This window comes from Patagioenas fasciata, chromosome 31 (genome assembly GCF_037038585.1).
Source record: "Patagioenas fasciata isolate bPatFas1 chromosome 31, bPatFas1.hap1, whole genome shotgun sequence".
NCBI classification, from domain to species: Eukaryota; Metazoa; Chordata; class Aves; order Columbiformes; family Columbidae; genus Patagioenas; species Patagioenas fasciata.
The window spans coordinates 755,169-782,949 of NC_092550.1; the positions used below are offsets into that span (position 1 = coordinate 755,169).

The following is a 27,781-nucleotide window of genomic DNA, read 5'->3' on the forward strand; positions in this document are numbered from 1 at the left end:
CTCGTCTCCACGTCTGTCCACCCCTCCAGGGATGGTGACTCCACCACTGCCCTCGCAGCCTGTTCCAATGCCCGACAGCCCTTTGGGGAAGAAATGTTTCCTAATATCCAGTCTGAACCTCCCCTGGTGCAACTTGAGGCCATTTCCTTCTCCTTCTCTAAACCACCTTTCAGCACATTTGCAAGCCCAGGGCCTGAGAATGTCTCTTTCTAAGCCAGAAGGAATTTTGTGATGAGAGAGGAGGAGGAATCCTTTGCTACACACCACAGTCTTTCTGTGATATCTTGAAATGAGAAGTTTGCATGGGAGGGACAGGGGCTGTGCAGCCCAGCAGAAATGTTGGAACGAGATTCTTTTGGATGTAGGAGATGCTGTGGTAGAAAACCTGAGCTGACCAGAAGTCTCAATCCACTTGTGCCCATTCACAGTGTACTTACCGTGGCTGTAATGTGTGTATTCCACAAGTGGGAGTGGGATTCGTTGCACCTCACTTAATATCTTAATGTTTGATGCTAAAACTGAACTGATTGCTCTGAGCTTTTGAATGTTTGTCCCCAAATTTGAATCCTCTGCTAAGAATGGTACTTGGGGGATCTTTGTTTTCCTGACTTGATGCTGTCACTGGTTTTCAGGTGTTTGTCTTTGAAGCCAAGATCTTTATGGAGGTGGTGTGGGTGGGTTTTAAATATTCCTTGATGTTCTTCAGCCCTCAGAAGTGGACTTGGCTTTTATTTGGTTCTATGTCTTGGTGTGCGGGCTTGGCAGCTACGTGGTGGATGTTTTAATTTGTTTGTTTGTTTTCCGGCAGGTATCAGGAGAAGCTCTATGCAGACTGGTCCCAGACAGTCTCTGGAAAATCACAGTACAACCTTACTCAACCGCTTATCCGGCGAGATCCAGAAACCAAACTGATCACAGTTAATTTTGATCCCCAGGTAAGAACTAGCTTTCCTGTCTGCTGGAGGGCACGTCTCCAAGCTGTGCCCCACCGTGCATGGCAAGTCTGGTGGGATCGCTACTAGATCTGTTCTGCTGAGGTCCCTGGAGCATCTGTTACGGGTGACATGAATTAACCATCCCCTTTGTGGGCTCTGTCTCCTGGTAAAATATCAGGATTACAGTTTAAGCAGCGCAGATTGTAATTAAAGCCAGAAAGTCTGTGAGTAGCCAGATGTTAACTGGTGTCAACATCTCCAGAGCAGGTTGGTTTGACGCTGGTGTGGGGAGCGTAGGAGCATCATCCTACAGACGTGGGTTTGTGTTATGTTTACCTGAAATCTGAGCTTCCTGAAAGGGTATAAAAATCCCAGGAAAGGTTTGTTTTGTTACTTCAGTGTTGTGGCTGTTGGATTTCCTTAATTGTGGTGCAGGAGGCTTCCAGTAGGTCTCTGTTCCCTAGGGCTGCCCTCTCCAGCACAGGGAGGCCTGACCATCCCCCTGCCCAAAGCAGAGGCAGGGTCCAAGCCAGCAGAGTGCAGAGGTGGATTCAAAGGTGCTGGGGCCTGATGAGAGCTGGGGCCTCTCAAATGTGAAATGCCATTTGCTGCGGAGGTGCTGAATCTCAGGGGCCTGGGAAAACATCAAACACTTCCCCCTTTCCCTGGGACTTGCTGCTGTTAGAGAAAAGTGTTGAGGTTCCAGAGCTCATTCCAGCTTGGCTCTCAGACAAAGGATTTGTCCAGCTCCTTGGAATCTCCTTGCTAAGGTGGGAAGCAAATGGCCCCAGGGGATGTTTTCCACCCTTCACCCTGGTGCCAGGGTTTGGAGCCTTTGACGTGCTGAGCATGTTCTCAGCTCCAGTCTCTGAGTGCTTCTGCGCTGCTCTCAGCTTTCCATACCGAGGACTGCCTCATGTCCTCAGGTGCCTGCTTAGCAGCCCCTTCATGCCCTTCAGAGCAGATAGGAGCACCTCATTTTGCCTAAAGGGAGGATGTATTTGCAACCCTTCAACATTAAAGAATCTTCCAGAGCTCACCTTCCATGGAGGAGAGGGAAAGAGGGTAAGACATCCTTGACACCATGGTGGGGATGTCTCAGACATTCCAGTGCATAAAAGGGAGGGGAGTTTGGTTCTATCTCACTTGGCCTCCTGCTCCCTCAATCCCCTGCTTTTCCCTTCCTGCCATCCCATCCTCTTCCATCCACCTCCTCAAACTGCTCCCTTCACCCTTCTGCGCTCCGTCTTTCTTTCCTCTTCTTGTCATTGTGGACATAGTCACTTTAGTATTGTAGATACTCCTCACCCCTGCCATTGCCCATACAATATACTGAATTTCTGTCACCCAGCCAAAATGTGCCGTTTCAGGAGCATTTTCCCTCTCACAAGCCACCAAACTGAGCAAAGATTTTTTTTTTTTGTCTTAGAAGTGATATATTGCGTTGGAAGACCTTGCTGCTCCGTTTGTTGCAGGGACTCACTTCTACTTGGGTTTATAGTTTAATAACCCACTCAATCCCGTTCCATCACAACTCAAAGATGCTTTTGGTTGTGCCTCCTCCTGCAGGCACAGTATTGCTGAAAGACTGTATTGATGAGGAGAGCTGAGAAGACCAGAGATCATCATGGCTTTTAGAGGCTGCACAGGGTTTGCTGGCTGGGTAGTTAACAGAGCTAGATGTCTTTGATTGGGAAGCAAATCAGAGGCAAAGATCAATGGGAGGGAGATGGTCTGGACTAGGAGGTGTCCAGGCCCTTCTCAGAGCGTACTGCTTTGTGAATAAAACAGCAGGAACCCCCTAAGATCCCCAGAATTGACGGGAGGGTGTCTACCAGGTGAATGGGGAGGATTGTCTCACATTCAGCTCTCTGCCTTGTTTCTGCAGCTGGTGTCGGTGCTGAGGGAGCTGAGCTACCTGTCTGGCAGCCGGCTGGGAGCCATCCCACCCACGGCAGCAGAAATCTATTCCTCCAAGGAGTCATACCGGCAGCTGGCGGCCAACTTGGAGCTGATGGTGAACAGATACAACAAGGTCCTGAAGACAGTCCTGGAGGTCGAATACCCTCTCATACAGTAGCAGCTGTGGGATATTAACTTGAAGCTGAAGAAGGCAGAAGAAACACTCAACTGGAAGATGGAGGGTGAGCTAGCTCTGTGTTAGGGCAAAAGAGGCCGTACAGGATTTCACAGAATCCCAGACTGGTGAGGGCTGAAGAGACCTCTGGAGATCTCCCAGTCCAAGCCCTGCTCACACAGGGTCACAGAGCAGATCACACAGGTGGGTCCAGGCGGGTTTCAATGTCTCAGAGAAGGAGACTCCACACCCGCTCTGGGCAGCCTGGGCCAGGCTCTGGCACCTCCCAGCAAACAAGTTTCTGCTCATGTTCAGATGGAGCCTCCTGTGTTTCAGTCTGTGCCCGCTGCCCCTCACCCTGGTGCTGGGCACCACTGAACAGAGTCTGGTCCATCCTCTGACAGCCACCCTGAGATATTGATCCCATTGATCAGATCCCTCTCAGCTTCTCTTCTCCAGCTCAACAGCCCCAGCTCTCTCAGCCTTTCCTCAGAAGAAAAATGCTCTAGACCCCTCAGCATCTTGGTAGCCACCGCTGGGCTCTCCCCAGTAATTCCTTGTCCTTCTTAAACTGGGGTGCCCAGAACTGGACACACCACTCAGATGGGGCCTCACGAGTGCAGAGCAGAGGGGGAGGATTCACCTCCCTCGACCTGCTGGCCACACTCCTACTCACGCAGCCCAGGTACCATCAACCTTCTTGGCCACAGGGCACATTGCTCATGGTTAACCTGCTCACTTGGGTCTCATCAGATTCCTCCCATGTCCCCAGCCTCCATCACCTGGTTCCCAGTGACAGTTCACAGCAGGGCAGGGGACTCTCCAGCAGAGCCAGCACTGGGGAGACAAAGGGCAGCCCCCAGCCTGCCTGCTCCTTCCCATCTTACCTTGATCTGCTTGGGCTGGGGACAGGATCCTGATCCCTTCAGCTTCCCTCTGGGCTTTTGGGGAAGAGAGGCTGCCCTGTAAGCAGTGATGCTGAGGAAACGGCAAGATTGGGGTTTGTGAGAGCTGGCAAGGCTGGGGTTGAAGAGTCTGCTCCCTGCCCGTGCCAGCCCAAGTGACCCACTGTGTGGTCATGTCCCTGTGTCCCCAAGGCACTGCTTTCTCCCTGAGTTGTGCAGGGACTGGGACCCCTTGGCCCAGCCATCTGGCTTGGGACAGACTTCTCCCGGTGGGGGCCAGGGCCACCTCGTTATCCTTTCCAGCCAGATGAAATACTGTGGTTAGTGGTGAGGTTTGTGCACCGTGACTTTGGGATGATTTAACCAGTGTTCTTGCTTGATCAGTTTTAACTGCAAAGCAGAATGGAGGAAGACAATTTGTTTCCTCTTGGTGAAAGCAAACTGCTCGCTGTTGGAATATATATTTCTGTCATCAGGCTTGTGGTATGAACAGGAACAAGTGTCCTCCCTTGGGAACTTGCAAAGCAGAATTCCTCATGCTGAAAAACTCTTTCTCCATTGCACAACAAAGATGAAGGGACTTTCCTGCAGATGAAGTTCCCTGAATCTAAATGCAGCCCTCGCTGGTACCTTGGGCTGTCACAGCCTGTGTTTGTGGGGCTGTGGGTCCCTGCTCTAGTGACAGTGGCAGGAACACTCAGCCTGTTGTCCTTGTTCTCTCTCTGGTAGCAGATTAAATCTGGGTACGGGAAAGGGGGAAGTGTCAGACGTCCCCACGGTGCTGGTGCTCCTGGCAGAAAACAGAGGCTGCAGCTGTACCATGGATTGTTGGGGTAGGAGGGAGCTAGAAGTGACTCTTTTGGTTGAGGTGGTAAGTCTCTTGTGTTAATGATGGGTGAGAAATACATGAAACCGTGGGGGAAAAGTCTTATGGAGAGGGCACAAGAGCTTGGCCATGCAGCTCTGAAAAAAAGTAGTCAATCATCTCATTTTTTACCAGGTGTCTGGGATCACATCTCCATGGTGATGGATGATGTCCATGACCTCGAGCAGAGGATACAGAAAGCCAAAAACAATGTTGAGGAGATCCAGACCATCGTGGGATCGTGGGCGTCGCCCATATTTGTGAGAAGAGATTGTAAAAGAGAATCGCTGCTGAGCCTGGAGGACTGTCAGGACCGCCTGGAACGGCGTTACAGCCTTGTCCGAGAGTCAGGGCAGAGGATTCCTCTGCTGGTGAAGGTGAGGGGGGACCTTCTCCAGGGGTTTGTTGACTCTTCATAGGCTCTGGGTGTCTCTCCGCTCTGGTGAAAATGTCCAGAGCTGCTTCACCTTAAAATTAACTCCCTTAACTCATTTGAAAAACTTACCTGTTGTTGATGAAGGAATACTTTGATGGGTGAGCTGGTACAGCTGAGTGTGCGGGGCTGCTGACCAGGCACCGAGTTTGGAGCAGGAGTGGGAGCCGATGCAGCCCAGTCTGGCTCCCAGTCCTGGTTCTTGTGAAGCCACTAGAGGGGAGTCGTGCATCAGGCTTTGGGATCCTGCTCAGAGGAAAAACTCCTCCGAAATATTCACCTTAAAATGGAGAGGCAGCTGGCTGTGGCTGACCTTTCTGCTTTAGGCTTGTTGTTCCTCTGTGGGAGCAGGAGGTGACGCTGTCAGTCCAGGGAGAAGCTGAGTAACAAGAAAAAAGCTGCTGTCTGAACCCTGGGTTTTTTCCAGTGGCTTTGCCAGAGCTGAGAGTCCTCTTTGCAGAGCAGGAGAAAGCCCAAATCTCTGCGCCTCACCTGCCCAGAGGTTTTAGCGTGTCAGGGACAGCACCTTGGCTGGAAGGCAGATGGATTTTAGGTCCAGCCCACTCCTGAGGGTCACCATCTGGCCTTGGACTCTGGAGAGACTGGGCTGACCCTCTCTGGGACACTGAGCCCTTGTTGCTCACCTTACTTCACTGTCTGCACTCAGCCTTGGGCTTCTGACCCACTTCTGTACCCTCTGAACCCACGGCGAGGATTTTACTATGCCCACGTTGTCCTGCTGCTACAGCTGTGACAGGCTCAACCACCTCCAGCTACACCCAAAAGATGGGAACACTTCCTAAATTGACCGGAGAGAACATGGGGCTGTGGCCAAGGCAGAAGGGCTGGCACCGCTGCTCTGGTGGCTCACAGGGCAGGACCAACTGCAAAGCAGCATGAAGGTCCTGGGGAGGGAAAGGCACCGTGGCCCAAAATAGGATGTCCCCATGCCTCTGTCCTGCTGTGCTGGTCAAACCTGGAGGAACAGCAGCAAAGGGGCCAAGAGCTGGTCTGCTGTGTTTCCCTTGGGTGTTCAGGTCTTCTTTTGAGCAGGTGAGTCTTGAGGCTGCTGAGAGAAGAGCACAGAGAGTTTGGGTACGTGCACCCACAAGCACAGGCAGGACAGTGAGATGCTGGCTTGCATTGCCCTTTTGCACCAGGATGAGGCCTCTGGAGTGAAGGTTCAGTAGAACACCAGTGACAAGGGGGCATTGTCAAATACAAGGGCATGGGACGGTGAAGAGGGGGTGGTGCTTTCAAATGGGCATTCCCATAGTGTTCAGTCCTGTGAAGTTCCCCTTTCTCTTGTGTCAGCAAAATGTGGAGGTGCGTCTGCAAGGCACCAGAGCCCTGGCTTGCTCTGTTAACAGTTTAATCACTCAGCGTTGATGTGTAAAGTTGGGGAGCAGCAACTCTGGGTTGACTCAAGCCCAATTGGCAATGCCACTCTATCTTGAGGAGGCTGAGGCCAGACCTTCTTGCTCTCTGCAACTGTCTGAAAGGAGGTTGGAGCATGGAGGGGGTTGGTCTCTTCTCCCAAGTAGTAAGAGATAGGATGAGAGGAAGTGGCCTCAAGTTGCACCAAGGAAAGTTCAGATTGGATATTAGGAAAAAATAATTCACAGAGAGGATTGTGAAGCTTTGGAATAGGCTGCCCAGAGCAGTGGTGGAGTCACATCCCTGGAGGTGTTAACAAATGTACAGATGGGGTTCTTAGGGACATGGGTTAGTGGTGGAGTTAGGTTATGGTTGGATTCGATGATCTTGAGGGTCTCTTCCAACCAGAATGATTCTATGATCTCATGTGTGCCAAGCTGCCATGCCACTGGGAATGGCACCCTCTCCTGTGTCCCCAGAGATGAAATACAGCCGGCTTTGAACCCCTGGCAGCAGACTGCAAGCTGGACCTTACGTTTTTTTTGAGCCCGTGCCTGTGTTGAGAGCCCCTGGCAGGCTTAGGAGAAAGAGCCCTCAGAGGGCATAGCAAGGCCGGAACAGGATCACGGCAGAGCCTGGGAGGTGCAGGGGATGGATACCCAGGCTGGTCTTGTGGGTGTGGAAGAGGAGACGCAAGAAGGATGGGGCCATTCTGTGGCCTAGGAAACCGTGAATTTCCTGACTGTGAACTTGCCTGGAGGTAAGGAACGCAATAAGCTGAGAAGGGAGGCTGTAAGCCAACCCTTTGTCTTCTGATCCCAATCTTTAACTATTTTCACTTGGTTTATTTAAAAACCCTTTTCTGAATTTTAAAGTTCTCTTGTTTTGAGATGACCATTTGTAGGGCAGAGGTGTAAGCAGTCCACTTGGAAGGACTCATCCACCCAAGGTAACATTATACAGGCCACAAGGACTGAGGCTTCATGCATTGGGATGAGCCTTTGGCCCAGGTCTGCAAAGCACCCTTGAGCCCTTTGGCCTCAGAGAAGAGGGAGGAGAAGGTTGCAGGGCTGCTAAGTCTCTCACGCACTCCATTTTTACCTTGTGATTATTTTGAGTTGCTTCAGATGACAAAGCAGCCCTTGACAGAAGGAGAAAATTGTGGCCATGCTACCAGCAGCAACATCCGTCTGTCTGGTTTCTCTCCCCCCGCAGGGCTGGTACCTGTGTGCTCATTGCCCTGAGTCCTCAGCTGTGGGCAGCTCTTGTAGGACAGACTCAGCCCCGCTGTATTTCAGAGTGTCGTCTTTTTCTTCCAGGAAAACCAGAGCCTCTTACTTGCAGACCCAGCATCTGACATCTGGAAGGCCTATGTGGATTACGTGGATGAGATAGTTCTGGATGGATTCTTCACTGCCATTGAGTGCTCACTCAAGTACCTCCTCGAAAACACAGGTAACTGCTGGTTCCTCAGCTCTGGCCGTGATACCATCTTCAGTCTCACCAAAAGGAAGTTTCTGTTTTGTGCTTTGACTTGTGGTGGTCTTTCTACTCTGCCTCTTGCATTGTCTACAGCAAGTGCTGGAGGAGCCTCCAGAATCAGAGGGTAACTCTGTCCCCTGGTCACTGGAGCAAAGCCTTGCTCAAGGGAAGGGACAGAGATGACTGTGCACCATTTGCTGGGATTTGTGAACAGACAAAATTGAGGCATCATTCCAAGTCTGTTCTTGGGCATCAGCCATCTCCTGACCTCCCATGCACAGAGCATCAAGGTGACACAACCTTTCGTTTGTGGAGAGTCTCAAGAGTTGGTTCTGTGGATGAAAGACATGAAAGAAAAACCTCCATCACTGAGGAGTGAGGAGAGGGGTCACCAAAGCAGAGCTCCTGCCTAAGGCTGCCACGGAGGGTCACTCTGCTGAGAGCAGCTGTGTCCAGCTAAAGCACATCTTCAGAACGCTTCCCTCCTGGATGTGGAGGCACACTGAGCTGGAGAATTGCATCCAGTTCCTCACCATCTTGTTAAAAACAAGCACATAATTTCACATTTGTGAAACCAGTTGGTGTTTTATTTTTTCATGCCTTTCTCCACTAAATTAAAGAGCCTCTTGGTTCCTGTTGTTTTTCTCCTCTTTAAGTACTTATGCGCTGTAATTGTTCAGCTCTCAGACTCCCTTTTGATTAGCTGAAGAGCCTGGTCTCTTTAAGGCTTCCCTCCACAGCATTTTTCCGGTCCTTAAATCACTTGTGTCTCATCTGTTCTCCAGTATCTCCTGTGGGTACCAGAACACCAGCTGGTTTGGCAGCCTCCCCTCTGCGTTGTATGCAGACACAATGTCACTGGACCCAGCGAGTGGGTGTCCCACCTGCCTGGTGTCCCTGTGGGGCATGTGTGTGTCTTGTGGTGGGATGTTAGTGGTGGCTCTAGATCACTTTTCTCCCCTTCAAAAATAACCTGGCACCTCTGTTCTTCCCTACCAGATCCCAAGGCAGGGCTTCCTCCCCTGTTTGAGGTGCAGCTGGATTTGGTGATCCCAGATTTGATATTTCAACCCTCCTTGGACCCTGGCACAAACGACGGCTTCTACGACGTGGTGGAAGGTCTTCTCAACGACATCTACCGGATCTCATCGCTGGTGCCCAGGCTGGCTGAGCACAGCGGCTTCCTCCACTACCAGGTCCGTGGCTGTGGAGCTCCCCACGCTGTGTGGCAGTGAGGAGGTGCCACGCTGCCCCCGCATCACTGCGAGCTCCTCTCCTCTTCTCTCCAGGCTGACATGGAGGACATGGCTGACCTGGCCGACATGCGCCATGAGCTGATGGGGCGTGTGCAGGCCGTGATGGCGGCCTGCTGTGATTACCGCAGTGCCTTCGACCACTACTCCTACCTGTACGGGGAGGACAGAAAGGAGTTCTTCCGCCAGTTCCTCCTCTACGGGCACATTCTCACTGCGGCAGAAATCGAGGCCCATGCAGAGAACGGGGTCCCTGAGTCACCTCCCACGCTGCAGCAGTTCCGAGAGCAGATTGACTCCTACGAGAAGATCTATGAGGAGGTGAATCGCATCGAGCCCATCAGCATTTTCCAGAGTTGGATGAAAGTTGGTGCTCGGCCTTTCAAAGCGTCTCTGCTGAATGTGATTAAACGGTGGAGCTTGGTGTTCAAGCAGCATCTCATGGACCACGTCATGCACAGGTAGGAACCGTTCTACCTCTTCTTCCCAGAACCAAAGTGGGTTTCTCTTGTGTTGGCTGGGCTTTATCATTTCACACTGATAAGCAAAAGGCTAATACAGGAGCAAGAGGAGGGGGCACACACCCCCTGCCAGCTCCATCGCATCTCTGCTAACTTTCATCCCCTCGTCTCTGCTGGGAGCAGCTGGTCCAGCTGAGTGTGTAAAGTGCAAACAGTTCCACGAACTCGGTACCATCGACATCCTGCGAGCTGATGCTCCTACGACCTACTGTGTGGTGTTGGACAGGATGTCTGTTTGTCTGTTCATCCTGGTCCAACTAATCTAATCTCTTCTAGGGCTCTATGCTTATTTTGTTGAATTTGCCATCAGTAAAGCTGCATTAATGCCATGAGATACTTGCTCCGTTTCTAAATGCAGTGCTCTTTTGAGTGCACTCTTTGTAAAAAAAGTAATTTGGGTTGCCTGGCATGAGCAGTCATGGGGAGGCAGTTTCAAGGTTACAAAAAGGAGGAGCTTTGGATGTAAGTTTTGAATTAACATGTGTTCCCTGCTCTGAATAGCTGCTCAGCCGCCTGGTCTCTGCAGGATGATGTGTTAGGTGATTTATTTGAGTAGTAGCAGCTGAAGGATGCCACAGGGCTTGGATGCTTACGAAGAAATATTTACAGACATATGTACTAGTGAAGGCTGCTGCGTGTGGTGGCTGCTGTGATCTCTTGTGTTCTTTTCAGCACGATAATTCCTGTGCAAAGAGGTTTTTGCATAGGTTAGAACAGGCATTTAGGAGTTCTTATTAAGAGCTCCTGACTCAGCAGTTTAGTCTTTAATAGGTGAAGTGTTTAGGGCTATGTTTTGGTCCAGCAGCATCCACAGAATTTAAGCGGGCACTTCAAAAGGAAGCGTTTTGAGAAGGGAAGAATGGAAAGGACCAAAGATCCAGGAGCCCATCAAGCTCTGCTAACAGTGTCCAGCAGCTGGTGAGATCAAGAAGCAGGTAGGGAAACTTCCCCCAAATAGTCTCCTTGTCTCTAACCATTCATACCTGAGGACTTTGAGAGTCATGGGTTGTACCTTTGTATCTAAAGACCTGGATGGATTTTTTTTTCTCCCACAAATGTTCGGTTGCTTTTCTGAACCGCTGTGAATTTTTAACATCTGCATCCTTCTGCAGCAGAGACTTACCCTCTGAAATAAGGCAGCGTGCGAAGAAGAATCCCTGTTTGTTGTAGCTTTACAACCTACCAGGTTCATTTGTTGAATTCTTGTATTGGAAGAGATGACATGAAAACTGTCCTTTCAAATTCACTCTCTTCAGACCACAGACCCGAGCTCACAGGTCTCCCTTATAGAATCATAGGATAGAGTCATAGAATCTGTTTGGTTGGAAGAGACCATCAAGATCACAGAGTCCAACCATAACCTAACTCTGGCACTACCCCATGTCCCTGAGAACCTCATCTATATGTCTATCCAACCCCTCCAGGGATGGTGACTCCACCACTGCCCAGGGCAGCCTGTTCCAAGGCCCGACAGCCATTTCTGTGAATAATTTTTTTCCTAATACCCAATCTGAACCTCCCCTGGAGAAATTTGAGGCCATTTTATCTTATCACTTGCTACCTGAGAGAAGAGACCAACCCCCTCCATGCTCCAACCTCCTTTCAGACAGTTGCAGAGATCAGGTCTCCCCTCATCTCCTGTTCTCCAGGCTGAACAGCCCCAGCTCCCTCAGCTGCTCCTCGTAAGACTTGTGCTCCTCAAATGCCTTTTCTCCAACCTGTGAAGTCCCAACCCATTTATCCGTTCCTCACAGGAAGCTGTACCACATCTATGGATCCCTGTGAGCATGAACTGTGGTTCTGATGCCCTCAGCATGTTGCCATGTGATGGGCAGAGTTAGCCAGGCCTTTCCCTCTCCGTGCCAGTCCAGCTGCCTGGATGATTCCGGTAGGAACTGCTCTCATTTGGTGCTTTCCTGTTTTGTGTTCTACAGCTTGTCTGACCTGGACGAGTTCATAAAAACTGCTGACAAAGGTTTGAGCAAAAAGGTTGAAAAAGGCGATTATGATGGTTTGGTGGAGATCATGGGGCATCTCCTGGCCGTTAAGGAAAGGCACAGTGTCACCGATGCCATGTTCGAGCCCCCGAAGCAAACCGTCGAACTGCTGAAGACGTATGAGCAAGAGCTGCCGGAGGAAGTCTATAAGCAACTGGAGGTGGGTGAAAAGCTGCGGTGGACACGGCGGTTTGCCAAGTAGCCAGCGTCAAAGAGTATGAGCTTAAGAGCATTGCAGGAATATTTAAAGCCCCACTCCCTGTCATTAGAGGGCCTCAGTGGATAGTATTTTACTATTGTGGGATGTGCCTTAATAGCTCTAAATTTTGGAGTTATATTGAGATTTTTCTTTTAAAGCAGAGATTAAGCCTTTTGTTATGTATGAAAAACATAGAATTGCCTGCTCCAACTCTCAGCGATTACTCTTGAAAAAAATTAATGCATTTTCAAATACATCTGTTAATTAGTTTGAATTATAATTATTTTTAAATAAGCCAGTTCTTGGCAACTGTGGAGATGGGAAGGATAATGTTGGCAGAGGAGTCGCCTTCTCATAGGACTTCAGTCCTCCACTAGGTCTATAACACCCAATCTGCTTGACCCAAAGGACATCACTGGGAGCACGTTATGAAAGTATTTCAGCACCTTTCCACATCTGGCCCTGATGAATCAATTTTTCTTTGGGGAATTCTTCTCATTTCTGGACAGGGGACCGTGAGGTGAAGGTTGGAAAAGCCTGTGGGATGCCCAGCCAGCCTTGGGGAACTGGCAGCAGTCACCATGTTACGGTGGAGGAGCGTGTGGCTGCATACTGATGGATACCCCTTAGTCACGGGGCGTTGTGTGCAGAGGGCTCTGTGTAGGACACCAGGTTTAAGGCAGAGCTTTTTGGGGAGAAGTTCCTCCCTCTGCTGCAGGCTTGGATGGGACCTGAGCGGGGTTCAGCAATCCCCCAGTTTTCTGCTGGTGCAGCCGTGATCCACGGATGGTTGTATCACCAAATCTGACACGGGTAAGGGTCCTAAAGATAACTGGATTCCTACAGACACCCCGAAAAACAGAAGAGCTGCATTAAATGAATGTTTTGGCTGCTACAGCAGCTTCAGTTCAGCATAAAAAATGGTGCTATGGGGAACCCAGCTCTGCTGATTCCTCTGCCCAAGAGCTGCTTGCTTGGTGCCTGTTTGTGCGTGTAGATTTGAACAACTGATCTATTTTTCTGACAGAAGAAATGAGGTATGCAGGGCAGCCATTCAGATGGAGGAGATAACAAAACAGTTTCGTTCTTTCTGGCAAGTGACAGCAACACATAGTTGAATAATTCATTCACTGCTGTACACAGTAGGAAAACCAAAGTAAGTTCCTCCAGGTACCGCTCCCTCCATGGCCATGAAGATGGATGGGCTGGAGCTGATAGTTTGTATGAGAAGGACAAGGAAGCAGCTCCATGTGTGCCCTGCTATGGTCATGGATAGTGATTTCTACAGAGACTGGAACATGAAGTGCCAGAAAGAGACCCCTCAGGAGGGACTGGCCCTGCTCTGGCCGCCTCTGCTGCCTCCAGGTTATTTCGCTTCTTTGCATAGTGTTGGTGCATCTCCATTAGTCTTCTCAACTATGTGCACTGGGATGAAAGGAAGCCCAAAGTCTTTCCTGTAGGCTGGCACAGTACCTGGGGAAGTGGGAGAGCAAAGCTGTGGGACTTGAGGACAGCAGAGCCCTGGCTGGTGTCACTGTCTGGGGTGAGGATTTGGCTCGAGAAGTCTAGTGAGAAGAGAAGAAATCAAATCTCTTTCTAAATAAAATCCCAGGTGCAAAGGGTGGATTGTTAGCAGTGCTGTGCACCAGCAGCTTGGATGCAGTCCTGAGAAAGAAACTGTCTTATTTAGTACTAATATTATACAGGCAGGCTGGAGGGATTTGCCCCAGAAAGCTCTGTAGAAGTCCTTCTGGCATAATATCTTCTGCTCTAAGAGCTGGCTGGAAATTTCCCAGGCTCTGTTTCTTAATTAGCTCTGGGAAGCCGGACGATCTGATGAACTCGCATCCTCAGCCCACCCTCCTGCCTCCAGCCAGCTCTGGGTCCCGCTGGGCTCGGTGTCAGGAGAACTGTGCTCTCTCAACCACCGAGCCATCCTGGGAGCCCAGGATCTGGTCTGGGACCCTTCTTCTGAAGTTATTTAACATGTTTTTGCAATCAGAGCAGTCAGTTTTAAAGTCTCAGTCTTCATTCGTCTTCAAAATTGTGGATAACTGATAAGTTTTATCCCAAATTGTGTTTAGCTTTTTCATCACAACAAAGCTTCCTTGCAGTTTTAGGCATGGAATCTGTTGCTTTTCCTGTTCTGTGATTGTCCATAAACAGATCAGTCACATCTTATATCAAATAGCAAATACTGCCTACCGTCATTTAAATTTTGCTTGCAGGAGCTGCCAGAAAAATGGAACAATATAAAGAAGCTGGCGATAGCTGTGAAGCAGCGTGTGGCTCCTCTGCAGGCGAACGAAATGACAGTTGTGCGCAAGAGCTGTGCGGCGTTTGATGTTGAGCAACACAGATTCAGAGAGCGATTTCGGAAAGAAGCACCATTCAGGTACAGTGAAATTATAACATCAGAGAAGCCCTGAGGAAGAAAAGCTTCATGGGATCATCTCGGAGTGTCCTGAGGATGTGTTCTCGAACCCTTGCATACATTTCCTACCTGCTCACGGTGTTGTATCTGTTATGCCCTGGGTGTTTTGTCCCTGCAAACACTGTAAGGTGTTAGCAAGAGATTCAATCTGGATGCTGAGTGCACAATATTGCTTAAAGGGGTTGTCAGCAGTGCCATGTGGCTGCACCATCAATGGGTACTATAGATGTATCATGTCTGCTTTGTGTCTCAGAGGCACCATTTGTTTTATGTTTTCTTTAGAAGTTGTTACAATATCACTTATGAAGAATAAACATTTCTTTCTAGGTTTGACACCAAAAAGCCTTATCAACTGCTGGATACAAAGCACATTGAGATTAAACAAATGGAGTCAGCCATGACCTCGATTTATGAATCAGCTGGTCTGTTTGAAGTCATAGTGCCAGACTATAAACGACTGAAGCAGTGCCGAAAGGAGCTGTGTCTTCTCAAAGAGCTCTGGGATATGATCTCCCTTGTGGGCACTTGCCTTGATGACTGGCAGACCACCAAATGGGCGGATATTAACGTGGAAAACATGGATCTGGAGTGTAAAAAGTTTGCAAGAGAGATTCGGAATTTGGATAAGGAGGTGAGGGCGTGGGATGCTTTCACTGGGCTGGACAGCAAGGTGAAGAACATGCTGACGGCCCTGAAAGCTGTGGCAGAACTTCAAAATCCCGCCATTAGGGAAAGGCACTGGAATCAGCTGATGCAGGTGACGGGTGTGAGGTTTGTGATGGACTCGGACACCACGCTGGCTGACCTCCTGAAGCTCAACCTCCATAACTTTGAGGATGAGGTTCGTGGCATTGTGGACAAAGCGGTACGAGAAATGAGTATGGAGAAAGTCCTGAAGGAGCTAAAAATGAGTTGGAGCACCATGGAGTTTCAGTATGAGCCTCACCCCCGGACGAACATCCCGTTGCTGAAGTCAGACGAGGAACTCATAGAAACTTTAGAAGACAACCAGGTGCAGCTGCAGAATTTAATGACATCCAAATGTATTGCTTTCTTCTTGGAGGAAGTGTCCATATGGCAGAGGAAGCTGTCCACAACAGATTCCGTCATTTCTCTCTGGTTCGAAGTGCAGCGTACGTGGTCTCACTTGGAGAGCATATTCATAGGCTCAGAAGATATACGGGCACAGCTTCCTAAGGTATGAAATCCCAAATCCTATTTTTCCTGTGTGGAAAGCGTTGAAGAAGAGCCTCCATTACACAGAAGAAGGTTGTCTATATTGCCGTGTTCCCCCAAGCAGGACTGTTCTCTTGCTGCATTGCTTTCTTGGAGGCTCCCTTAATGCTACAGCAGTTTCCCCAGTGTTGCCCCAGGCTGTTTTTGTACTGTTGGTTGTGCCTGAACCCTGCTGAGAAACTGTTTTTCCTCCCCTCCACCATTGCACAGCAGATGCAGAGTTCCTGGAGGCTGAGCAGGAGGCTGCTGGCTTCCTTCAGTGATACAGGCATGTTCCCTCTTTCCTTGGAGGGGAGAAGACGGAGATAATTACTCAGATGGTGCAAATTGTCAAATCAGAGCTGGACCAGGCAGCTTTGCAGTATCCGCTTCCCTGCCTCCAGTGCTGGTGCAGCAGGAGAGCAGCTCTTCTCCCACTTCAGCTTCAGAAAATTGAGCAGAGTTGTCACTGATGCCCTCCTCAGGGTTGTGACCTCCTCAGGGCTGTCTTTGAGTCCAGCTTCCAGTCTTATTCCCTATTCTCTTGATTATTTAGAAAATCTTCCAAGCTTGTTCCTGGCCCCGCTGGACCACTCGCAGCCCTGTGGAGGAACCTGCCTTTCACTCACGAGTGACCCACAGTTGGCTGTGTGACCCCCGTCCCTGTTCACGAGCAGCATCGCTGACAGCACCACTGTGGGACGAACACCCACGGGGGGATGTGCGCAGCCCATTGACCCCTGGACAACACACTGTTCTGTCTCCAACCCTGCACTCTGCTCTGCTTGGACTGTTCCTCCATCTGCTTCAGAGAGCACGCTGTGCTGAGTGTCCTGGGGGCAGTTTTTGGCCCCTCACACCAAGAAAGCCCTTGTGGTGCTGGAGCAAGTTGAGAGAAGGGAATGGAGCTGGTGAGGGGCTGGAGCACAAGTGTGATGGGAGCGGCTGAGGGACCTGGGGGGTTCAGCTGGAGAACAGGAGCTGAGGGGAGACCTTCTGATCTCTGAACTGCCTGAAAGCAGCTTGGAGCCAGGGGGGTCGGGCTCTGCTCCCCAGGAACAAGCGCCAGGAGCAGAGGAAACGGCCTCAAGTTGCGCCAGGGGAGGCTGAGGTTGGATCTGGGGAACAATTTCTTCCCCAAAGGGCTGTGGGGCATTGGAACAGGCTGCCCAGGGCAGTGCTGGAGTCACCATCCCTGGAAGATGTATAGATGAGGAACATGGTTTAGTACTAGATTTAGGTTATGGTTGGACTCAGTGATCTCAATGGTCTCCTCCAGCTAAATGATTCTATGATTCTGGGCACACCTCGCTCACTGGGCAATATATACAGGTGCTGATAACCAGTGCCCTGAGGCTGTACCATGTGCCAGCAAGCTCTTAATATCCAGGAGCTATCTAATGTCATGTATGAAATTGCATCATGATTTACATTTGCATCCTGCTGGGCAGCTGTCTGCATCTCAGTAGCTGTCTGGCAGTGGTATGAACCATAGAACCATAGGATGTCCTGACTTGGAAGGACCCATCAGGATTGTCAAGTCCAACTCCTGTCCCTGCACAGGACACCCCACAATTCACCCCATGTGTCTGAGGACGTTGTCCAGTCTCTCCTTGAACACTGTCAGGTTGGGGCTGTGACCCCTCCCTGGGAGCCTGTTCAGTGTCCAGCACCTCTGGGTGAAGAACCTTTTCCTCATGTCCCACTGCCCTCCCTGGCACATCTTCTGCCGTTCCCTGGGTTCTGTCACTGTCACAGAGAAGAGCTCAGCCCTGCCCCTCCTGCTCCTGCTGAGGAACCTGCAGCCCCATGAGCTCTGCCCTCAGTCTCCTCTGCTCCAGCTGAGCAAACCCAGGGACTTCAGCCGCTCCTCATACGGTTTCCCCTCCGAACCCTTCACCAAGTTCATGTCCCTCCTCTGGACACCCTCCAGTAGCTTTATCTCCTTTTCTCCTGTGTCCCCAGCCCTGCACACAGTGAATGCTCCAGGTGAGGCCGCCCCAGCACAGAGCAGAGCGGGACAATCCCCTCCCTGCCCGGCTGGCCGTGCTGTGCTGGATGCACCAGGACACGGGGCCCTCTTGGCTCCAGGGACACAGGTGGCTCAGTCAGCAGCTTCTCTTCCGTAAAAGAAAGACTGAAGCTCAAAGTCTCTGTAGCTGAGCACCCTCAGGATGCATCCAGGGCTGGGGGGATGTGCTGACAGGCTGTGGGATGCTCACCTGGAGCTGGATCTGTGGCGTGAGTGTAGGGAGGGCTCAACCTTCCAGATGGAGCCTTGCTCCTGGGGCTGAACACAGGGTAGCGTGGAAGTGTTACCTGGACTGCTTGGAACACTTGTTCAGTGTCCCGCCTCACTTAGGAGGCCTGACCTGGGAAGACGGGAGGAGCAGAGATGTTTTGAACATAGCTTGCTTTATTCTTCAGTGTTTAGCTCCAGAAATTCAGAGTCCCTGTTAGATATGGAGCATAATTGTTGATGTGGGCCTCCGGTGCTGACGTGGGGTTTCCATACCCTCATTGAAGGCAAGGAAGGGCTCTCCTCTACAAGAGTCATCATACCCGTTTTGTGGATGGGTGTTGGGATTCCTGTGCTGTAGCAGGAGGGGAGGAGTGCACTCACATGAGGCTGGGAGCCTTTCCACGGCGTGGGAGCATCTCCTGCTGCTGCAGCCAGGGAAACTTGGTACTTCACCTGGACATGGGAGAGAGAGATTTATGAGGTTTTCCAAGGGGAATTAAATCCCATGAAAATGGTTGGTCCTAGACATTGCCTCCTGCATGGAGCACTTTATCCACAACCCCTTTGGGATACAGTGACAAGAAGGCAAGTGCCTGTTTGCAGACTAGTTTCAGGCAAGTCAGTGGAAGAGCCATTCTGGAATGGTGGAGGGGTCCCTGTCTGCACTGGACAGAAGGTTTTCCCCTCAACCCAGAGACAGCACCCAGAGGATGGAGACCTTTAGCACAAAATCCATGTTTTACCATGAACATGTTTGTGTTGCTTTTTAGGACTCCAAACGCTTTGAAGGGATTGATGTGGACTTTAAAGAACTGGCCTATGAAACTCAGAAAACCCCAAATGTGGTTGAGGCCACCAATAAACCAGGTCTGTCCCAACAACTGGAGGACATTCAGAGTAGGTAGGTACAACTTCAGTCCCAGGATTTTGTCAGAGACTGGGATCAGCTCTAATAAGTTGGTTTAACCTGTGCTCCAAGGCTTTCCTTCTGGACTGTGCGTTCTTTGCATTCACACATTGAGTCTTTTTATTCATGATCCATCACCCTGAAGCCCCCAAGGTGGATTCTGGCTTTGCGTATGTGCAAACTCTTATCTTGAATATTGATTTGCACACATACAAAGCTAGGCACTCAGTTGGTTTTAATAACATGTGGCCTCACTGCCACCCCAAATTTGGTGTCTTAAATATCTATTTAGCAGTCCAAGCAGGGATATCTGCAGCAGAGCTGATCCCATGTGCTTTAATTAACAAAATTATCTTTGTGTGTGTACCCTTCACAGATGGTATAACTAAACTCCCTGAGAAAGACCTTCATGTCCAGAGATGGATACAGTTCTCACCTAACATATGAGCTACTCTACCTGGAACACACCTAACAAGTTAACGTGAGAGCTGTTGTGTCAGTAATAACTATCCATTTAAAATAGAGATCTAATTTTACTTCCTAAACAGATAAGGCCCGTGTTCCCCACAGAGGACTAACTGCATGTTATTTATGAACTTTGAAAGCTCAGCAGCAGTTTAACATGTAAACACTGAGAGATTCATTTTAGAACGGAGCAAACAAGTTTCTTTTCAGGCTTCACAAGCACAAAAAGCTGAGTAGGTTTGAATCAGACTTTAAAATGTGCTCATTAGAATAAAAGCAGTTTTGGAAACTTTCATCCTAGTGTGAAATCACCTGTGGCAGTTGAGAGCTTGTCTAAAACAGTAAGTCAGACTGCAAAGCCTTTCTAGCCTCTTCTTCCACCTGTGTTTCTGCTTTTTGGTGAGGATTCTCTGACTCTTTGTCTGTTTGACCCTTGGGAGTGGAGAGAGATCTATGAGTTACTATGTGCTTTGTTATCTATTTGGAAAATGCTGTAAAGGACCAGCCTGCAGGCTCAGCTCATGTCTGGCATTTCCCCATGGGAGGGGAGAATCTGCTCGATAACCCAAACTGTAGCACGACACATTAAAGGATATTCACCCGCCTGTCCTGGGCTCTATTTTTCTGCTCTTCTCCCCAGGTTGTCCCTGTGTGAGAAGGCTTTGGCTGAATATTTGGACATGAAAAGATTGGCCTTTCCCAGATTTTACTTTGTTTCTTCAGCAGATTTATTGGATATTCTTTCCAATGGCACCAACCCACAGCTGGTAAGCCTTGCACTATGTCACCTTCACATTTTCCAGCTGTCAGTAATGTCAGGGTGGAAGATGCTGTCTAGGGACTCAGCTGTAGCTTATCCTTTCTTGAGTGCCTTTTCTCCCACCCTCACTTGGATTAACAATAACTCTTTCACTGCTGGCCTTCATCTGTCGTCTCTGAAAGGCAATGCGCACACTGTATGTTGTCCCATCTGTCCCTGGTGATGCTTGCAGATGGTTCTGAAAGCACTGCACAGAGCAGAGCTATGTTCTTGATACCATAAAAACAGTGGGTTTGTTTCTGCTGGGATACAGTGAGGTTGGGGGAAACCATTTCTTGAGGATCTCAGCCAAAACTTGTTGCTGAGCTTGGTTCCCCAAGCTGGGATGCCAGCAAACAGCATCTGTTGTTGAAAGAGCCACAGACCGATCATTCAAATGTGACAGTGTTGACAACCGAGGGCTTGGAGACGTCTCTGTTTTTAGGCAGAGGAGACATCTGCTAGTCAGCCACTTCTTCCTTCCCCCATGCAAAGGTCTTTGGGATGGCCTGTTTACAGGGGAAGAGCAGAACACAGCCTGGAAGAGGTAAGACAGCTGGTGGTCAGACAGTGGCTGTGGCCAAGGCAGGACTTCCTTGGGTTGCCACCCACCCCTGCACAGCTCTGCTTGGCCTTGTTTGGGACGCATCTTTTATTCAGAGGTTGGTGCATAAAACCAGTCAAAACGTTCACAGCAAAAGGCGAGTGTTGGATGATGAACAAAGTCCTAATTCTGTCTTTTGGTAGCGAGTATTTTCACTTTCTTCAGGCTTTCCACCATTTTCAGTATTGATGTGAGCACAGGAATGGAGCAGGTTTGCATGTGTATTTGGAAATGCTGTTGTTTCCCTCTAACCTTTAACGCTGCTTCTATCTGTGTCTGCTGCTGGGTGATTTCAGCCCACAGAGTATCATAAATACATAGTTGATTGATATTTAAAATGAAGAGGAAAAAAAAAACACAGGAAGCAAAGATACTGTGTTGAAATGCTCTGTTGAGTAAGAAGAAATTCCTGGTGTTTTCTGTTATTCAAAAGTATTTGCAGTAAAATCAAAGTAAATGTCAAGCAGTATCATACATAGATACACTCTCAGCCTTCCCAATGTAGTTTCAAAGTCTGATGATTCCTAAAGGAGGATTAAATACACAATGACATTATCCTCGTGAACTGGGTGCTGAACTTGTGCAGATTCAGGTGCGCTCGGGCTCTGGCAGCAGGATCGCAGCAAGTGCTGGGGTTGTGTCCGAACCCTCCAGACTGGACAGGGTCTGGGAAGGGGCAGCTGGGGATTTGTGACCAGAAGCTTCTACATGTAAGAAAAAGTTTCTACGGTTTACTTACGGTTTGAAAAGAGATAAGCTTATGGCCTCAAGATACGCTTAATGGCCTCAAGTTGTGCCAGGGGAGGTTCAGATTGGATATTGTAAAAAAATTCTTCCCAGAAAGGGCTGTGGGGCATGGGAACAGGCTGCCCAGGGCAGTGCTGGAGTCACCGTCCCTGGAGGGGTTTAAAGGACATTTAGACGAGGTTCTTAGGGACATGGATTAGTGCCAGAGCTAGGGTATGGCTGGACTTGATCCTGAGGGTTTCTTCCACCCAAAATGATTCTGTGATCTGGGGGGATGCTGAGTGCCCTGTGCTTCTCAGAGTCACTTAGCACCTCCCAGGGTTTGGCCCTGCTTGTATGTGTGTGAGAAGCTGCGTCCACTTGCAGCACAGCTCATGAGAGGGAGGGTTGTAGTTCTTTGTGAGTCAGTGAGTCAGAATTAGATGGACAAATCCACCTCCACCCTTCCTTCTCTGAAAGCATCAGAGCATTGGGCATCTCACGCAGAATCCCAGAATGTCAGGGTTGGAAGGGACCTGGAAAGCTCATCCAGTGCAATCCCCCCATGGAGCAGGAACACCCAGCTGAGGTTCCACAGGAAGGTGTCCAGGCGGGTTTGAATGTCTGCAGAGAAGGAGACTCCACAACCTCCCTGGGCAGCCTGGGCCAGGCTCTGACACCCTCACTGAGAGGAAGTTTCTTCTCAAATTTAAGTGAAACCTCCTGTGTTCCAGTTTGAACCCATTCCCCCTTGTCCTATCACTGGTTGTCACCGAGGAGAGCCTGGCTCCATTCTCCTGACACTCCCCCTTTATATATCTGTAAACATGAATGAGTCCCCCCTCAGTCTCCTCTTGTCCAGCTCCAGAGCCCCAGCTCCCTCAGCCTTTCCTCACACGGGAGATGCTCCACTCCCTCCAGCATCTTGGTGGCTGCGCTGGACTCTCTGCAGCAGTTCCCTGTCCTTCTGGAACTGAGGGGCCACAACTGGTCACAATATTCCAGATGTGGTCTCCCCAGGGCAGAGCAGAGGGGCAGGAGAACCTCTCTGACCTACTGACCACCCCCTTCTAACCCACCCCAGGTACCATTGGCCTTCCTGGCCACAAGGGCCCAGTGCTGGCTCATGGTCACCCTGCTGTCCCCAGGACCCCCAGCTCCCTTTCCCTCATTTCTCATCTCCCCTATGGGAGTTTTTCTACCTCTCTGCTGTAATTGAGAGAGGCAGCTCCTGTCTGGGACTGCTTTGGGAGCTTCCCCTTTCTGTGGGGACGTCAATCCTAGGAGAATCTCACCGTCATTGGCGTGGGGCGCGCAGTGATGCAGTTGTGTGTTACGCAGTGGTCTGGAAGAAGTGCTGGTGACCTGCTCAGCTCCCAGCAGGCAGATGCTGATGTTGAGAGCCCACAGCATCTCCCTGTTGGCTTTGCAGACTCAGATGGAGGTGAACAGGAAAGAACTGAATTATTCTTTTCCTTCTGGAAGAGTGCTTTTGGTGAACATGGTTGTTCTATAGGAGGTCTGGGCTGTTTATCATAGGTCTTAGGCAGAAATAAAGATCTTTCTTCTCCATGAAAGAGAATTTAGGATATTTCACTAGCACAAAATCAGTTTCTAGTAGTGGAAAAACAGGAAAGTTCATAGTGAAGAAAGCTCCACGTTGTGCTGAGAATAGGATGAGGTGGAGAAATGGCTACAGACTTCTCATCACTACATGTAGGGAAATTTGGGGTAGGAGTCATGAGGTGTTTCAATGTTTTCTATGCTTTTGCTCTGTATGGAAGATTTCCCAATGGAGAAACATGATTTATTAAGGCATGTCTGTTTTCTAAATTACGTAGAAATAGGTGGAAGTATTACAAGAGACAGCAAGAGGCTTTTGTTGGCAGTATGTTGGCCACATTTGAGAAGATGTGGTGCTACCTAAATATCCAAGATATTTTGTTAACATGATTTTGCTTGTGACATGTATAGTGATCTTCATTCCGCTCGTCCTATCTCGGTTGCTTTATTTATACAACCCGTTTTGCAGGTGCAACGTCATCTTTCCAAACTCTTTGACAGCTTGGCCAGGATGAAATTCCAGCTGGACTCTGAGCAAAAGCCAACCAAGGTTGGCCTGGGAATGTACAGTAGAGAGGAGGAGTACGTCAGCTTCAGCGAGCCCTGGGACTGCAGTGGGCAGGTGAGAGGGAAGTCCTTGTCTATCAGAACTGTCCGGTGGAGTCTGCTCCCCTGCCCCTCGTGTGAGATCCCTTGCCAAGACGTCATAGAGCTTCACTGCTCTCCCTTGGTGCATGAGAAAAGCTGGAAGAGGTGGTGATTTAGTACCTCCTTACACCACAACCTTTCGTGTCACTCTGGATAGGTCCTCACTAAGGGGGGACGTGGATGTCGCAGTCCACTGTGAGAGAAAGAGCTGTGCCATTTTTCTGACTAGGTTTTTAATTTGATTTTTTCTAAGACCTTTTGAAGGTTAGTCTTAAAGCTTGCTACAAATATCCTCGGTGAGGGAGGGGATGCAGACTGAAAAGAGACTAAGCTATTCCATAGTACCTCTGCACGGGTGTGTTTGGCAGGAGAAGGCCTTTTACCTGTTTCTCAAGTCTTCATTATTTCATACCACGAGTGAAAGTATGAAATGTAAGAATCAAGCTACTGCTCAGCTTATCTATCCTGGTAGTTTCACCTTTCTGCATGGTCTATTACAGGAAGCTAAAGTACGTAATACCGGCTACTGAGCTCCCCAGCAATGGAGCTTGCTGCGTTCAGTCTGTCTTCTTGTTGAGGGCTTTGCCTGTGAAATATGAAATTCAGCAGGAATTGTGTTCCCAAGTTTGGCAGCATCTTTCTTCTGCTGCTGGCAGACTGCCCACATCCCACCAGGGATTCTGTCATGGCCTGGAGGTGGAACACACCTGACCAAATTATTCATTGACGGAGTTCATTTTGGTTCCTCCTGTAGCTAGAGTTCAAGGAAAAAATCTGTCTTCTGTTCTTGGTGTCTGGAAGTAGATGCTAATCCTACAGTACCAGAATTAGCCAAATCTACCCAGTCTGAAGGAGGCTGTGAGGTTTGGTTAACTCATAGAATGTCCTGAGCTGGAAGGGACCCACCAGGATCATGGAGTCCAAGTCCTGTCCCTGCAGTGACAACCCCACAGGTCACCCCGTGTGTCTGAGGACGTTGTCCAGTCTCTCCTTGAACACTGTCAGGTTGGGGCTGTGACACCTCCCTGGGAGCCTGTTCAGTGTCCAGCACCTCTGGGTGAAGAACCTTTCCCTCATGTCCAGTCTAAAGAGAACTGAGATGCTTGCCTCATTTCCTATCTTCACTAATTACCAAAGGCACTTAAGAAGAGCAAATGTGTTACTGGGATTTAATCTCTTTTCCAGGTTGAAGTCTGGCTCAGTCATGTACTAGACAGCATGAGGGCTACTGTGAGAGATGAGATGACAGAAGCCGTCATGGCTTATGAGGAAAAACCAAGGGAACAATGGCTCTTTGACTATCCTGCCCAGGTATCTGCCACTGCTTCTTATCACCACTCAGGCTGGCTCGTGGAAAGGTAGCTCTTGGGTTCCCCATCAGTCCTGCCCTTCCCTTCTTTCAGCAGCTGTGGACAGGCATGTTTCTGGCCTCCACCTTGCTATCCAGGAGAGAGGGAGGATGAGTTGTCCTTTATCCTGGCGGTCTCCTGATGGAGTTTTCAGGCTGAGCTCCATGCTCTGGTTGGGGCTCTTGGTTGGGTGACAGAGCCCAGGGGCTTGGGCAGTGCAGTCTGTACAGCCAGAGCAGTGAGAGGTGCAGCAGGAAGGCAAAGTGGTGAGGCCTGGTAAGAGTGAAGAGCCCCTCAGATGCACCTCTGACAACCTCGTGGTCTCCAACTCTTCCTCCTCTGCTGTGTCAGGCATGTGAAAGGTGCTGATTTACTTATAACTAGCTGCTAAATGTGTCTATCACTGATATGGTGTTTTAAATGAATGTCATGGAGCAGATCCTTGTTGTACTGTCTGCTGTGACTACTGTATGAAAAAATACTTAATTTCATGTCACGGATGTTTCATCCTTGATCTCCCTGTGGATCCGACACTCTTGAACATAAGGAAGCTTTGGTATTTTCCCTGATACTGAACCAGCCTATTTCCCTAGGTGGCGCTTTGCTGCACCCAGATCTGGTGGACAACCGAGGTTGGGATTGCCTTTGCCAGGGTGGAGGAAGGCTACGAGAATGCGATGAAGGAATAGCACAAGAAGCAAGTGACCCAGCTGAACACCCTCGTTACCATGCTGATCGGGCAGCTCTCCAAGGGCGACAGACAGAAAATCATGACCATTTGCACCATCGACGTGCATGCTCGGGATGTGGTGGCAAAGATGATAGCACAGAAGGTTGGTGTTGGCAGTTCAGCACAGTTCTGTGGGTGCTGGAGAGGGGGCTTCAGGGGGCCCACCACTGGCCATTCAGATCACTGCCGGTCTCAGTGGGAGACGTATGACTAAATTTATTTCTACAATGTTTGTAGTAAGTGTGCAGAAAGCCCCTGTAAGCCTGCAGAGCTGTGCTGTGTCATGGCCCTGCAACACCAGCTTGTAGTTGCTGCAGATTCACACCAGGAGTGAGAGCGCGGCACTGCGTCCTGGTGCCAAGACATGTGCTGGTGGATGGTGGTGGTGTGTTGGGAGGCTGCTGGACTCAGTCTCAGTTTTGACTTTAGAAAGTAAGAAAAAGCATTCAAGCTTTGTTCTTTGTAGCGTCCTTTGTCTGGTGTGGGGCCACAGGGACTTATGTGGGACTCCCTTCTCCTGCAACACCTCTCCCACACTACTCCCCTGTCCCTGGCACCATGCCAAGTGTTTAGCCTTGCAGGTGGGTGGGAAGATGCCCTGAATGTATTGGGTTGTGGCTCTTCCCTCATCTGTGTCATCTCAGAGGCAGCCAGGCTGCTCACAGGGTTTCTGTCTTCAAGGCTCAGCTGGGCTCAGTGGTGCCTCGGTCCAGCCTGGGGTGAAGTGATGCATCTGGACCTGCCTGCTGGTTGTGCAGAGAGCGCTGGCCATGCCTGTCTTTGTCCACCTGTCCCCAGTCTGTTTCCTTGGTGCTGTCTGCAACCTCTTCCTTGTCTAGATGGCCTCTGCTCCTTCTCTCACTCTGGTTGCGTTATGAGACCTTCTTCATGACTTGCTGCTTCTTAAATCTATTCAGGAGTCTTTTTGTAAGGCTCTTTCTCTTGGCCATTAATTTTTTCCTCTCCCACCAATGTGGTCACTAATTTGGTTCCTCCCCTTTACTGATGGGAGATGGGGAGGTGACATTTCTCACCGCATTGCAAGGAGGCGGCCTTCCTCACCACACCTGCCTTGCAGTGAGGACCAGTCATCCCCCATGAAAATTTTATAGCAGTCGCTATTTTGGCCCCCGAGCTGCATGTGTCTGGCATCCCCGGCCTTCCTGTGATGGTGTTTGTGGGTGTGTTGCAGGTGGACAATGCCCAGGCCTTCATTTGGCTGTCACAGCTCCGGCACAGATGGTCAGATGAGGAACGGCACTGCTTTGCCAACATCTGTGACGCCCAGTTCCTGTACTCCTATGAATACCTTGGCAATACCCCTCGGCTTGTGATCACTCCGCTGACCGACAGGTAAGTCCCTGGGACACAATGTCATAGCTGGGCTTTGCCACACAGGTAGAGAGAGAGATGCCAACCAAAGATGGATTTAGTTCAGACACCTGTATCCCTCTTGTTCTGTCTCCATGTCCCAGCACTCCAGTGGTCGAGCTCTAACTCTTATCTGGTTTTTGGTGGTACCCTCTGGGGAATTTGTACATCAGATCCCTGGGTGGGATTCAGCTCACACATTAAAACACTTGTGGGTGTCTTCCTGTGCACAAGATGTCCACAGTCCATAAAGCTGGTGAGTCTAGAGAGCTTTCATCCCATCTTGAAGCAGACATCTACCTGGTTGCCTCAGTGGGGACACCTAGGGTTACTTGAGATACTCTGTGTTGTCCCACCTGGCTTCCAGCTGCCAATCCAGAAGTGTAAAAGTCTCCTATGGACCCCTTGTCATATCTCTCCACCCTATGTGACATTTCAGCAACCAAGAGCATCTCAGGTGGCTCTAGTCACCTGTGTTAGTCAGCTGCGTCAAGCCCCCAGGTATCATCAGGTTTTGTTGGCTATATTGACTACACCTCTGTGGCTTATACAGGTAGTATAGATACTCACATGTGGACACCACCCCAGTGTCCATCATCAACATGATGGAGAAACTTTGGGACTTGCTGCAGCTTTGAGTTGGGTTCACTCATAGGCCACCTGAGCAGGTTTCTGTCAGTGACA

The 27,781-nt window shown here is 49.8% G+C and overlaps 1 pseudogene; it reads left to right on the forward strand.

Moving 5' to 3' along the window:
• LOC136115802 (dynein axonemal heavy chain 9-like) overlaps window positions 1-27,781 on the forward strand; it is a 210,151-nt pseudogene that overhangs the window by 152,296 nt on the left and 30,074 nt on the right.